The sequence below is a fragment of the Canis lupus genome, chromosome 24 (genome assembly GCF_011100685.1).
Source record: "Canis lupus familiaris isolate Mischka breed German Shepherd chromosome 24, alternate assembly UU_Cfam_GSD_1.0, whole genome shotgun sequence".
Lineage (NCBI taxonomy): Eukaryota > Metazoa > Chordata > Mammalia > Carnivora > Canidae > Canis > Canis lupus.
Window position 1 is genome coordinate 2,090,742 of NC_049245.1, and position 13,214 is coordinate 2,103,955.

General features: G+C 38.8%; 2 long non-coding RNA genes across 11 annotated transcripts in view; one reads left to right on the top strand and one right to left on the bottom strand.

Annotated features, from left to right (window-relative positions):
- Positions 1-7,366, bottom strand: part of LOC102151318 — an 82,019-nt gene extending 74,653 nt beyond the window's left edge. For 5 of the 10 annotated variants that reach the window (XR_005377466.1, XR_005377462.1, XR_005377464.1 and 2 more), the window contains exon 1: positions 7,215-7,364. This is a non-coding gene — a long non-coding RNA (uncharacterized LOC102151318). Of the gene's footprint in view, positions 1-7,214 lie in introns of all 10 variants that reach the window. The other 5 variants (XR_005377459.1, XR_005377468.1, XR_005377467.1 and 2 more) reach the window with 3 other exon arrangements.
- Positions 7,367-7,422: 56 nt separating this feature from the next.
- LOC111092135 lies at positions 7,423-8,806 on the top strand. Its single transcript, XR_005377469.1, has 2 exons — positions 7,423-7,764; positions 8,484-8,806. It is a non-coding gene; the product is annotated as an uncharacterized LOC111092135 (long non-coding RNA).
- The last annotated feature ends 4,408 nt before the right edge of the window (positions 8,807-13,214 follow it).

The window sequence follows — 13,214 nt, forward strand, 5'->3', positions numbered from 1 at the left end:
CATAAGTAAAAAATCCATAACTTCTTAGGCTGCACTGTATATCATTTTTAAATATTTTATTTATTTATTCTTTAAATATTTTATTTATTTACTCTTGAGAGACACACAGAGAGAGAGAGAGAGAGGCAAAGGGAGAAGCAGGCTCTATGCTGGGACCCTGATGCGGGACTTGATCCCAGGACTCCAGGACCATGCCCTGGGCCGAAGGCAGGTGCTAAACCTCTGAGCCACCCAGGGATCCCCCTAAATTTTTTATTTAAATTCAATTTCGTTAACATATACTGTACTACTAGTTTTAGAGGTAGAATTCAATAATTTATCAGTTGCCTATTACACCCAGTGCTCACTACATCAAGTACCCTCCTAATGCCCATCACCCAATTACCCCATCCACCCACCCACCTCCCCTCCAGCAACCCTATTTGTTTCCTACAGTAAGAATCTCATATGGTTTGCCTGTTTTCATCTTCTTTTATTTTTCCTCCCTTCCCCTATGTTATCTGTTTTGTTACTTAAATTCCACATATGAGTGAAATCATGTATTTGTCTTTCTCTGACTTATTTTGCTTAGCATAATACACTCTAGTTCCATCCATGTGCTGCAAATGGCAAGGTTTCATTCTTTTTGATGGCTGAGTAATATTCCATTGATATATATATAACATTGTTATAACATTTCATTGTGATATATATATGTGATATATATCATTCGATGTGATATATATATATATATCACATTTTCTTTATCCATTCATCTATCAGTGGACATGTGGGCTCTTTCCATAGTTTGACTATTGTGGACATGGCTGCTATAAACATTGGTGTACATGTGCCCCTTTGAATCACTATGTTTGTATTCTTTGGATAAATACCTAGTAGTACAATTGCTGGGTCGTAAGGTAGCTCTATTTTTAACTTTTTGAGGGCCCTTCATACTATTTTCCAGAGTGGCTGCACCAGTTTGCATTCCCACCAGCAGTGTAAGAGGGTTCCCCTTTTCCTACATCTTGGCCAACATCTGTTGTTTCCTGACTTGTTAATTTTCACCATTCTGACTGGCATGAGTGGTATCTCTTTGTGGTTCTGATCTGTATTTCCCTGATGACAAGTAATGTGGAGCATTTTTTCATGTATCTGTTGGCCATTTGTATGTCTTCTTTGGAGAAATATCTGTTCATGTCTTCTGCCCATTTCTTGACTGGGTTTTTTGCTATTTTGAGGTGCTGAGTTTGATAAGTTCTTTACAGATCTTGGATACTAGCCCCTTATCTGATAAGTCATTTGCAAATATCTTCTCCCATTCTGTAGGTTGTCTTTTGGTTTTGTCAGCTATTTCCTTTGTTGTGCAAAAGCTTTTTATCTTGATGAAATCCCAATAGTTCATCTTTGTTTTTGTTCCCCTTGCCTCTGGGGATGTGTCTAGCAAGAAGTTGTTATGGCCCAGTTCAAGGAGATTGCTGTCTGTGTTCTCCTTTAGGATTTTGGTGGAGTCCTACCTCACATTTAGGTCTTTCATCCATTCTGAATTTATTATTATTTATGGTGTAAGAGAATAGCCCAATTTCCCTCTTCTGTACATGGCTGTTCAATTTTCCCAAGAGCATTTGTTAAAGAAACTGTCTTTTTTCCATTGGAAGCTCTTTCCTGCTTTGACGAAGATTATTTGGCCATAGTGTTGAGGGCCCATTTCTGGGTTCTCTATTATGTTCCTTTGATCTATGTGTCTGTTTTTGTGTCAGTACCATACTGCCTTGATGATCACAGCTGTGTAATACAGCTTAAAGTCCAGAATTGTGATGCCCCCAGATTTGGCTTTCTTTTTCAACATTCCTTTGGCTATTCAGGGTCTTCTATGGTTCCATACAAAGTTTAGGATTGTTTGTTCCAAGGAGAATTGGGTTTCTACAACAGAACCATTCAGCCAAAAGGTTGATTATACCACCTGATTAAAGCAAACTATCAGCCTTGACGCTTTGATGTAGCCAATCAGAGCTAGCCAGATCCAGGTAAAATAGGTGAGTTTGAGTTCTGATGACCCCTGGCATCCCTTTCCAGTACCCTTGAGCTTTTCACCCTCCCTCACTATCTCTGCCAGCCCATGTTCTTCATTCAGTCCTCCAAAAATAAGGTGTGTGTGTGTGTGTGTGTGTGTGTGTGTGTGTGTGTTCATGGTTTTAGTACTTCCTGACTAGAGGTACTAATATGTTGGCACCTCTATTTTAGCATTTTTCACATTGTAAGTCTCTCTTCCTGAGTTTGGGTGACCCCAGAATCATTTCTTACTTGAATCCCCAGCACAATGCCTAATCATAATATTTAATAAATAAAGTAGGGGCACCTGGTCAGCAGTCAGTTGAGCATACAACCCTTGGTTTCAGCTCAGGTCCTGATCTTGGAGTCACGAGACTGAGTTCCATGTCAAGCTCCATGTGCTAAGCATGGAATCTACTTAAACACTCTTTCTCCTCCTCTCTCTGTCCCTCCCCCCATGAACTCTCTTTCTCTTTCTTTCAAATAAATAAATCTTTTTTAAAAAATAATATTTTATAAGTAGATTAACAACTGAATAAAAGTGCTTTCTAATTTTGGAATTCATTCCCATATAAATGCAGTTTTCACTCATATCACTTCTACTTTTGAATCCTAAAATTGAAATATTTGAAGGAACAAATATTAAAAGCTTTTGAATTACCTCCCCTTAAACATGTAATCAAAGGCATATTTAAATTCTCAAAAAGAGTCAATAACAACTTTGGCCTGCACTCAACTGCCCAGTTGGGCTCTTGACCCATGTATGTGCTGTAGGTCCTTGGACTTCTTAGCCTCCATGTATTACTTTCCCATCTGCAACTCAGGAGAGCCCTGTATATATAAACTCCACAATGTTGAGCAGGAGAAAGAGTCCTGGAAACTCAGTTGCCAGATTTATACTTGCCACCAATTCTCTGCCAGAGCCTAGACTAGTCACGTTACCTCTCAGGACCTCAGATTGTAAGCCTAGAAGTTTAAAGCGTTAAAATATGGCTTTAGCTTGAAAGTCACTAAGACAGATTCCTTATAGCAAGTATTACAAAGTCATGTTCCTTCTCTTTCTGTATAACATCTCTCACATTCTCCAGGACACCAGTCTAGTTCAGACCTTCATTACTCAACCAGTTTGGATTCCCCCAAAAGCAGAACCTAGCACAAGGATTTGGATGTAAGTCACAAATTTGGGATGTAGTCCCAGGAAGCACATAAACGAACTTAATGACCACGTTTTTCTCCAATCCTCTTGAAGCCAAATACGTAAAATACTCATTCTCAGACTGCATTCAAATGCCTCAGCCTTGTCATTCCAAACATATCCCCCACCACGCTTTCATAATTCCTCATACTAACGCAGTTGATCTGTCTGCTGGTCATCATATTTGCATGCTTCTCCCCAATCTCTGAGCCATTCTTTCCACTGTTCTTTGAATAGGAATATTTTATAGATTTTGGTGCAGTCACATCCTACCTATCCATTAAACTAGCTCAAATTTCACCTTCTCCATGATGCCTTCCCTAATGCCCCCACTGAAATCCTAAAGCACTTTGTAGCATCTATGACACCAGCCACCTTTTTTTTTTTTTTACTTCAAATTGTATTAATGTCCATGTCCTTTCTTTCCCAATTAGACTATAACTTCCTTGAAGTAAGGACTGGGCATATCTTAATATGTTATGCTTTTTTTAAAAGAATGCTTTCCAGATAATCTAATTTTTATTTGATGAACTAGACCATGGGTCAAGAAAAAAGGCCAGATAGCAAATATTTTAGGCTTTGCAAGCTACATGATCTCTGTCACAAACTATGCACTCTGCTGTGTAGTGCCACAGCAGCCATAGTCTATAAACAAATGGGTGTGGCTATGGTTCAATCAAGCCTTATTTACAAAACAGGCACCTGGATGGATTTGGCACAGGGGCCACAGTTTGCCAATTCATGAACTAAAATATTGCCTAGGTATCATCAAGCTCTTGAATTTTACAATTCAGATACAGTGATTGGTATTAACTGTTTTTATATACATTTCTTTGGAATGTTTTTCTGTTGTGGAACTGTGTATATTTTCTGCTGTTCCTACAATCTGGCTACATTTCCTTCATAATAAGAAAAAGAAAAGTTTACAAATATTTGATAACTTTAGAATTCATTCTAAGGGAAGAGAGCCTGGATGAGGTATACATACATAATTATTTATTAACCAAGTCCTTAATGTTCTTCTAATAAAAAGTCTCTATTTTATATTTTCCTGGCTCATGTGAAAAGCAACTTGTTTTATTCTCAGACAACAATTCTGTTTTCTACAATTCTGTAATGGTTAAACAGTAATTTCTATTCAAAGCTGAGTTTTAGACCATTGTTTAACAAAACAATCTTAATTTCATCTTTGACTCATATATTTAAATTATTAGCTTCCTTTAGAAGAAAAAAGATGCAATAATAATAGTTTAAGAATCAGTGACCCACAATCACATAAATATAATGTGATTATTTAAGTAATGAAGTTGAGCTCAATTAGCATATAATACAAAAAGAAAGTTTTCAAGTTTTACCGAGACAGCAAGAGAATGCGAAGGTATATATATTTGAAATTTCAGATTATGGGTTTTCATGAGGAAATAATATTGTTCAACAAAATAGCTCTTAAAAAACTCAACTCCCCTTTATGACAGTGAACACAAAGCTTGAAACTACCCTGGTGCTAAATGAAACTTGCCATTTTCAGGGAAATGTCAGGATACAAACTATACTCTTGTTTGAACAGAGCTAAGAGAGAGGTCACTGTGTGTGTTTGACAGTGACAAATGGCTTCCAAAGAAAATAAGGCAGCATCTGCCCATCCCTGCCTTCAGCAAACCTGTTTTGCAGGCTGTTAAACCTTTGGCCTCCTTTCTATTTGTCTCAAGTGATCATGGGAAATGATTGTGAATGGTTTACTGTCTTCAAATTTACACAGACTCCTTCATTGCAAATATTTCATGTCACCTTAAACTCTATATGTGAGAAGAGTGTGTTCCCTAAAATGTAATTAATAAATAAATGTTGAAGACATTCAACCAACTTTTGACAATCTCCTCTATCTTTGCAACCACAGTTCCTCCCTGGTGGTCTGTGGAACTTTGAGGAAAAGATATTTAAGTTTCGGTATCTCAAGGTCACCAGAATTTAAAAAAAAAAAAAAAAATGCTTATCTCACAAGTGTGAAAATAAATACTTAGGGTCAAATTCTGTGACCACTGACTACAAAGGATAGACCAAATTTCCTGAGTCAGTTAGCTCTGAAAATCTAGCTTTTTTAAAATACTATGTGAAGATTTCTATTCTAATTATAGGATATTATTTGTGGATAATAAAGTTTATTTAAAATGTTATTTTGAGGTACGCCTGAGTGGCTCAGCGGTTGAGCACCTGCATTTGGCTCAGGGTGTGATCCCGGGGTCCTGGGATTGAGTCCTACATCAGGCTCCCTGCGAGGAGCCTACTTCTCCTTTGTCTGTGTCTCTGCCTCTCTGTGTGTGTCTCTCATGAATAAGTAAATAAAATCTTTTTAAAAAAATAACATGTTATTTTGAGAATATGACTGTCCCATCAACAAAGGAATGGATAAATTGTGGTTTATTTTCACATTATAATAAGGCACACAATAAGAAAGGACAAACCACTGGAACCCGTAAAACATACATGAATCTGAGAGACATAATCTTGAGCAAAAGAAGCTAGACACAAGAGTACTAACAGTATGATTCCATTTATGTGAAGTTGAAGAACAGGCACACTACCTTGTGGTGATGGTGGTGAATTCTGGATGGAGATGGGATTAAAGTGGGAAGCAGGAGGGGAGAACCTTATGGATTCTCCATCTTAGTGGTAGTTACATGGATCTATATACATTCATAAAAATTCACAAGCTATATGATTAGGACTGGTGTACCATATGTTCTTTACTATATCTATGCTAATGCTCCATTTTTAAAATCCTGAAAATAAAAAGTTGAGAGACTGTAAACAATTCTAAAACAATAACTGTAGAAAAGGTCCAACAGGACACCAGCAAATCAATAAATGGGGAGTACAAACTTGGGAATATAGGTGGAGGACAGATGAAAATAGGAAAGAGAAACAGTAGTGGAAGCAGGAAAGGAAAGCATTAACTATGAGTGGAAGATAGGAAGAATTATCTATGTGCTTTACCTTCACAGAACCCCATGCAATCTATAATGTCTTCATGCCCAGCTTTTAGTCTATTTTCCTTTTCCTTACGATTTTATTTATTTATTTTAGAGAGGGAGACAGGGAGAGGAGGAAAGCAAGGAGAGGGGGGCAGATAGAGAGGGAGAAAAGCTTAAGTAGACTCCCTGCTGAGCACGGAGCCCAACGTGGGGCTTGATCTCATGACCCTAAGATTGTGACCTGAGCCAAAAGAAAGAGTCACATGCTTAACCAACTGAGCCACCCAGGCACCCCTAATTTCCTATTTTCTAATCAAGAAGAATAAATTGGCAAAAAGAACTAGAACTTTTGGACTCCCACCCCATCCCCAAAAAGAAGTAAGATAGAGGCAAGTGGCCTTATGATCATAATCAAAACATATTAGAAAATCAAAAAACCTAGCCAATATGGTAATGCTACAAAAAAACCCAGGCACACTAAAAAGAAAACCCAGAAACAAGGACCATCCCCAACTTACTATGGTTCGACTTAGGATTTTTCAGCTTCATGATGATGGAAAAGAGATACACATTTAGTAGAAACTGTACTTGGAATTTTGAATTTTGATCTTTTCCTAGGCTAGCAAAATGCAGTACAATCATCTCCCATGGCGCTGGGCAGTGGCAGTGGGCTGCAGCTCCCAATCAGCAATGCAACCATGAGGGCCAACAATCGGTACACTGTCCCCATACAGCCATTCTGTTTGTCACTTTCAGGACAGTGTTCAAAAACCTGCACGAAGCAGTTAGATGTTGGACATTTTGTGTTAGATGAGGGAGGGAGTAAGATGGCTACACTGTAGGAGGACCCCAGGCTTGTCTCATCCCTCGAACACAGCTAGGTAACTATCACATCATTCTAAATACCAAGAAATCAACCTGAGAAAGGACAGAACAAACTGTACTACCAGAAAGGAAAGATGCAGCACTTCACTGAAGGTAGAAAGAGTGGAGATGTGATTTGAAGGAGCACTCACATTTTATAAATAAGGAAACAGGCTCAACATGTTTGTTGGCAGGAAGTCTCAGTTCTTAACCACATGGACCTCTTCACAGGGTTGCTTGAGTGTCCTCATAACATGGTAGCTGGCTTCCCCCCAGAGCTTGTGACCCAAAAGAAACAAAGCAGGGTCATAACATCATTATGACCTAACCTCAGAAGTCACATTCTATAGAATCCTCTTAGTAAAGGCAGGTCAGCCTTTTTCAGTGGCGGAGGGGTTACAGAAGTGCAGGAGTACCTGAAGGAATCAGTGGAGGCGTCTGGGACGCTGGCCTTCACAGGGGTCTTCGGGAAGGCAAGGGAGTTTCACTGGAAAACCATAGCACAAGCCAATATTTTGAATATTGTCTGTCAGCTTTTTAGTTGCTGAATCTCAGTCCTGGGAGTCATTTCTTCAAAGACTAAACAACAAATTATTTTCTTGTTTGAGGATGTTGGGAGCCTGGTGGTTTCTGAGCCAACAAGCACATATACATATGTGTGTGAAGCCTGGGAATGAGACGGCAAGTTTTTGGTACCTTCAGGTAAAGCCAGATCCTACAGAGGAGTGCTCCTTTGGCCCATGGCTTTTTTATCTCTTTCTGACTGTAAATTCCTCACCTTTCCCATATATTCCTTTCCAACTCAGCATACGTTGCATTGGGTAGGTTAATTGTTGGTGCCATCATTCAGCAAATAGAATTGAGTGTTCATTACCTGCCTGATCTCCCTGCCAGGTGCTAGAAACTCAAGTCTGAAACATACAGATGCTCAGGAAAACAGGTAGCAGATGACATATATGGGTAGATTTCCAAAACCTTTTAACTTCAGCAATGTAAAATTCCTGTGGACATCTACATTTTAAGTTAGAGGATTGCAGTCCAATTTTCCAACAGTAAGTCATTTCCATTGCCATGACTGTAGACCTGAGTCCTGGGATAAGGTAAGTAGTGTTTCAGGTCACTGCCGGGAATGAGCCCACTTGACAAGGATGCAATCTGGCACATGGTTTTCAAGTTCCTCTTCCAAAAATCCATAGATCTCACTCCCTGAGGTCACAGGCATCAGAACTGATGGAAAAACAAGGTGGTCTTAGGAGATACCATTGGACTAGCCCCCAAGTTCCCTAGAGGAACTATTGTGAAGTCTCTCATAATATAATTTTAGTTGAACAGTAACCTGATGCTCTATACATTTTGTGACCAGGACTGGAAAAAAGATATGAGGAATGTGGGGGGAAATAACTGTGTTATTTATATTTCAGGTAGCACCTTTCTCCAAGGAGCTCAGAAAGCTGCATGAACACTAGTCAGCATTATATATGGTGCTTCTGTTCTCACGTGTTTGTTTGAATTGTTCAGTTCTGCTTCCACTGTGGTTTCTTTTTTTTCCTGTTTTTCTCCTGTTGCTACTTGCAGTTATAATGTTCTGGTATATCCATTTACAAAGTGACTCAAGACTTATGTTTTAGGAATCTAGAATACCAAGATAGCATGCTGAAAAAAAGAAGTTTTTTATATGATTGCAACCTAGTGATTCAGCCTTTTATATATTACATATTGAATAAATGTATGAACATTCTCAAAACTATGTCTTGCTTATGTCAAAGTGCCAGTAAATGTACATCCAGCCACTGGGAGCAAAAAAATGCTTGGAAAGTAAGGGCAGGTGTTCTTCCTGTGAGGAACTAGTTCAAAGAATGACACATGACCCAATCGGGATCCAGATAACAGCTTTAGTAGGTGATTTGGCAGTAGTTGGACAGAAAGATGTCTATTGGATTTGAAGGCAGGTCAGGCCTCCTAGGTCTGCCCTGAAATGAGAAAACCCACACCTCATGGCTCCGACATCCAGCTCCAGGTGGGTGGCTTGGTCTTCCTGTCCAGGGCTTCCGAAGAGAGGAAGGAGGAGGAGAGTGTATCCTGTGATGTTTACAGCACGGGAGTGAGGGGTCCTGGCACAGCCTGCTGATGCAGAGAGGGGCAGCACAAGAAAGGAGGAGGGGTGCCTGGGTTTTGGTCTTTGTTATTCTGTTTGTTTTTGCTGTTGAGGGCCAGTATCCCCACCTTTGGGCAGTGCAGACCTAAAAAACTCTCCAGCAAGCTATCTTTCCTTTGGGAAGAGTAAGCAAGGGAGAGGCTGACAACTTCCATTCCATGATTCCTCCTCCCGAAAAGCAAGATACCACGTGAGGAAGGAAACAAGTGCCCATTTTATGTGCTTTTGACAAAAGATGGGACCATTGAAGAGACTGTTTTAATTATGGACATTCTTAAGGACGTAAGAGGGGAGGAATGTGAGCAAGAACATTACTTCAGCGTCCATGTTGACAATCACAATTAGTCAGCCGCCATGACATTTGGAGGAGAAACGAGGAAAATAACCATTACCATGTTGTCATAAGCTGTTTGTGGCCACTAAAATGTAATCTTACAGTTTGACCTTCTCCAGCAAATAACAGACTGGCTTCTGCCTTCATTCTACTCACTGCCTTTCCTTCCACACCCAGCCCAGAAACCACCTTCTCTATTCAGCCTCAAACTAAGGTCAAACTTCTAGCCACGTTGGTGGTGTCTGTTGGTTCATTTCCTACAGAAGGAATATGGTAACTGAGGAGTTTTGTGGCTTGTACTTCCTGTTGTTATGAATAAAGCACTTATATGCTAAGTTCCTTTTAGGCCAAGCCAATTGTCTTTCACACCAAGGTACAATTTGCCTCACTGCGTACATGTCCCAAAGGCAATAAATATCTTAACCCAGTTTTCTAAATCGACTGACTGCTAGAGACCAATATTACCTGAAAAGCTTTCTTGCCTCATGTACCTCTTCATATGAGGGGGTAGGGGATGCAGCATGGTCACATTTGGGACCGCAAGTCTTAGGTTGTATCCACGAATGAATTATGAATGTGACTGCCTTCATCAGAAGTGTGGCTTCAGCCAAACGCAAGATGAGAACAGAGGCTTAGGTGATCAAACAAGCTAGCTGACCCCTGCCAGAACTGCAGCCACCACTCAGCTGGCTCCTCCTTCCCCTGCTGACACATCCAAACACTCTCCTGTTGCCTTGGCAGAGGTGTTAGTCCTTAGATGTGGCTGCCACAAGGAGCTGTGGAGTCCTGGATGAAGAGCTGGCCCAGATTCTGGTTATGCACGTAACTAGACATGTCAACTCCAGAAAACCATTCAGTCCTCTGAGTCTGAGACTTGTGACCCACAAGATGAGGATAAATGAGAATTTTTTCTAAAAAACGTATACAAGATTCCAACTATGGCCGACTAGTTTATAATAAACCAAACCTCCCACACTGCACAAGTAAAAATTTGGATAAAATATTAAAAGTACCTGTTTGGAGGCAGCAGAGAGTTGAGAAGGTAATAAGAATTTGAGGGGCCATGATCCAAGGCAGAAGAAAACAGAGCCTTTCTCTGTGACAAATTTCTAGATTCCAAAGCAGCAACCTAATGGCCTAAACACTGAGTGGCAAAATAGATGAAACCAGCACAGAGTGATAGCCAGAAGTCTGAGATATGCTGGGTGTAGCACTAAGTGCTCTCACAAAACTCACAGATGACCAAAGAGGAGAAACCTTGGAATATACCACTGGCTCTGGGAGGGACTGTCACAAGGACACCCCCCAGGAGTAAAGGCAAATCAGAGACAGACCAGCCAGGACAAAGACTAGACTCCACTCCCTACCAGAAAAGGATGACTTCCCCTTTACCAGCCTGCATGAAGCACAAGTGAAGCCTAGGAAGAGAAGACTGGTCCAAAGATTCAAGTTTTCTCTGACATTTATCAAATACAATGTCAGGCATTTAATAAAAATTACTTAGCATACCAAGAAACAAGACTACATTACAATACACAACTTTTAAAAAACAATCCCCTGGAAGTCCAGGTAACAGAGTTACCTTTAACAAAAAAAAGTGATGAATATGCTCTAGAAAACAGAAGAGGGAGAATTCTAGCACATAATTAAAATTGACTGAAGAAAGAATTAAATGCAAATTCTATCCTGAAAAATAAACTGAAAAGAGATGAGTTGAGAAGCAGATGAGAACTGGAGAATTGGAAGAAAGATCAGTAGAAATTAAACCAAGGCACAGAGAGGAAAAAGATGGAAAACACAGAAAGAACATAAGAAATATGGCACATGGAAGAAGTACAACATAGTTTTTGATAAATCTCAGACATAGAGGGAGGAGAGGTTGTGGCAGAAACCTTACTTATAGATATAATGGCCAGGAGCACCTGGGTGCCTCAGTGGTTGAGCTCCGCCTTCGTCTCACGGTATGATCCCGGGTCCTGGGATCAAGGCCCACATCAGGCTCCCTGCTCAGTTGGAAGCCTGCTTTCCTCTCTACCCTTCCCCCTGTTTATGCTCTCATGCACATGCTTTCTCTTTCTCTCAAATAAATAAAATCTTAAAAAATAAAAATAAAATCTTAAAAAACAACAAAGTAGTGAGATACAGTAAAGCCATACTCAAAACTGTATAGTCTTAAATGGATATTTGGGAAAAAGAATACAGTAAAATTAATGAGCAACTACAGAAGTTAGGAAAAAAAGAGCAAATGAAACCAAAGAAAGGACACAGACAGGAATAATAAAAGTGGTAGAAATTGGTGAAATGGAAAACAACACAAAAATCTAGAAAGCCAAAAGTTGTTTCTAGAAAGGAAGTGTGGGATCCCTGGGTGGCGCAGCGGTTTGGCGCCTGCCTTTGGCCCAGGGCGCGATCCTGGAGACCCGGGATCGAATCCCACATCGGGCTCCCGGTGCATGGAGCCTGCTTCTCCCTCTGCCTGTGTCTCTGCCTCTCTCTCTCTCTCTGTGACTATCATAAATAAAAAAAATAAAAAAATAAAAAATAAATTATAGAAAGGAAGTGTGGAAAACAACATGCCCAATATTAGGAATGCAAAAAAGTACATCACTACAGATTTCAGAACATTAAAAAAGTAAGAGAATATTATGAACATTTTAAAACAACCTACCAATATAATACAGGAAGAAGATGAAAAGAATAGTTTTATAATATTTCATGAAGAAAACATTAAATAAATTGAATACATAAGAACAAAACTCCCTCAAGGAAAGCACAGACTTCACTGGTGAAATCTACCAAATACTGCATAAAGAGAGAACCCCAATCTTTTTTTTTTTCTTTTTTTTTTGAGAACCCCAATCTTATACAAAATATCAGCATAGTAAAAAAAGAGAAATTCTTCCTAAATCATTTTATGAGGCCAGTATAACCTCAATAGCAGAATCTGAAAAAGCCATTTAAAAAAAATGGAAATTTTCAGGCAATATCAGTTGTAAATGTTGGTGTAAAATGTTTAACAAAATATTAAAAAACCAAATCAAGTCAGACATAAAGAGGTTACTATGTCATTACCAGCTTGAGTTTATTTCTAACATGCAATGTTAACATTCAAAAATTAATAAAAGTAATCCCCCACATTGTTAAAGAGAAAGTCATATGTCTCTATAATAAATGCAAAAAGAGCATTTGAAAAAATTTGATACCTTTATGACAGAAAACAAAAAGTATTAACAAATTAGAAATATTATGAAACTTCTTTAATACAGCAATAATAAAAAAGGTGTATATGAAAATCCAGAACAAACATGACATGTAATGGTGAAGTATTGTACTTTCACCTGAGATCAAATACTCACTGTTAAATATTATTTTAAAAGGCAATAAAGCAAAGAAATATAAATAAAAACAAAAGGAAGAATAAGAAACTATTATTCATAGAATACATGAAGCCATACATTAGAAATATATAAAAATTTACTTATAAACTTATAAACTATTAAAATTAATAAGTGAATTTTAGCTAAGTCAACATAAGCAGTAAACATCAAAAAACAAAATTTAAACGGGTACTACTGATATCAAAGACACTAAACAGCATTAAATTTTTAGAAATAAGCCTAACTAAAATGTGCAAGATCTCTACAAATAAAATGAGAGAACATT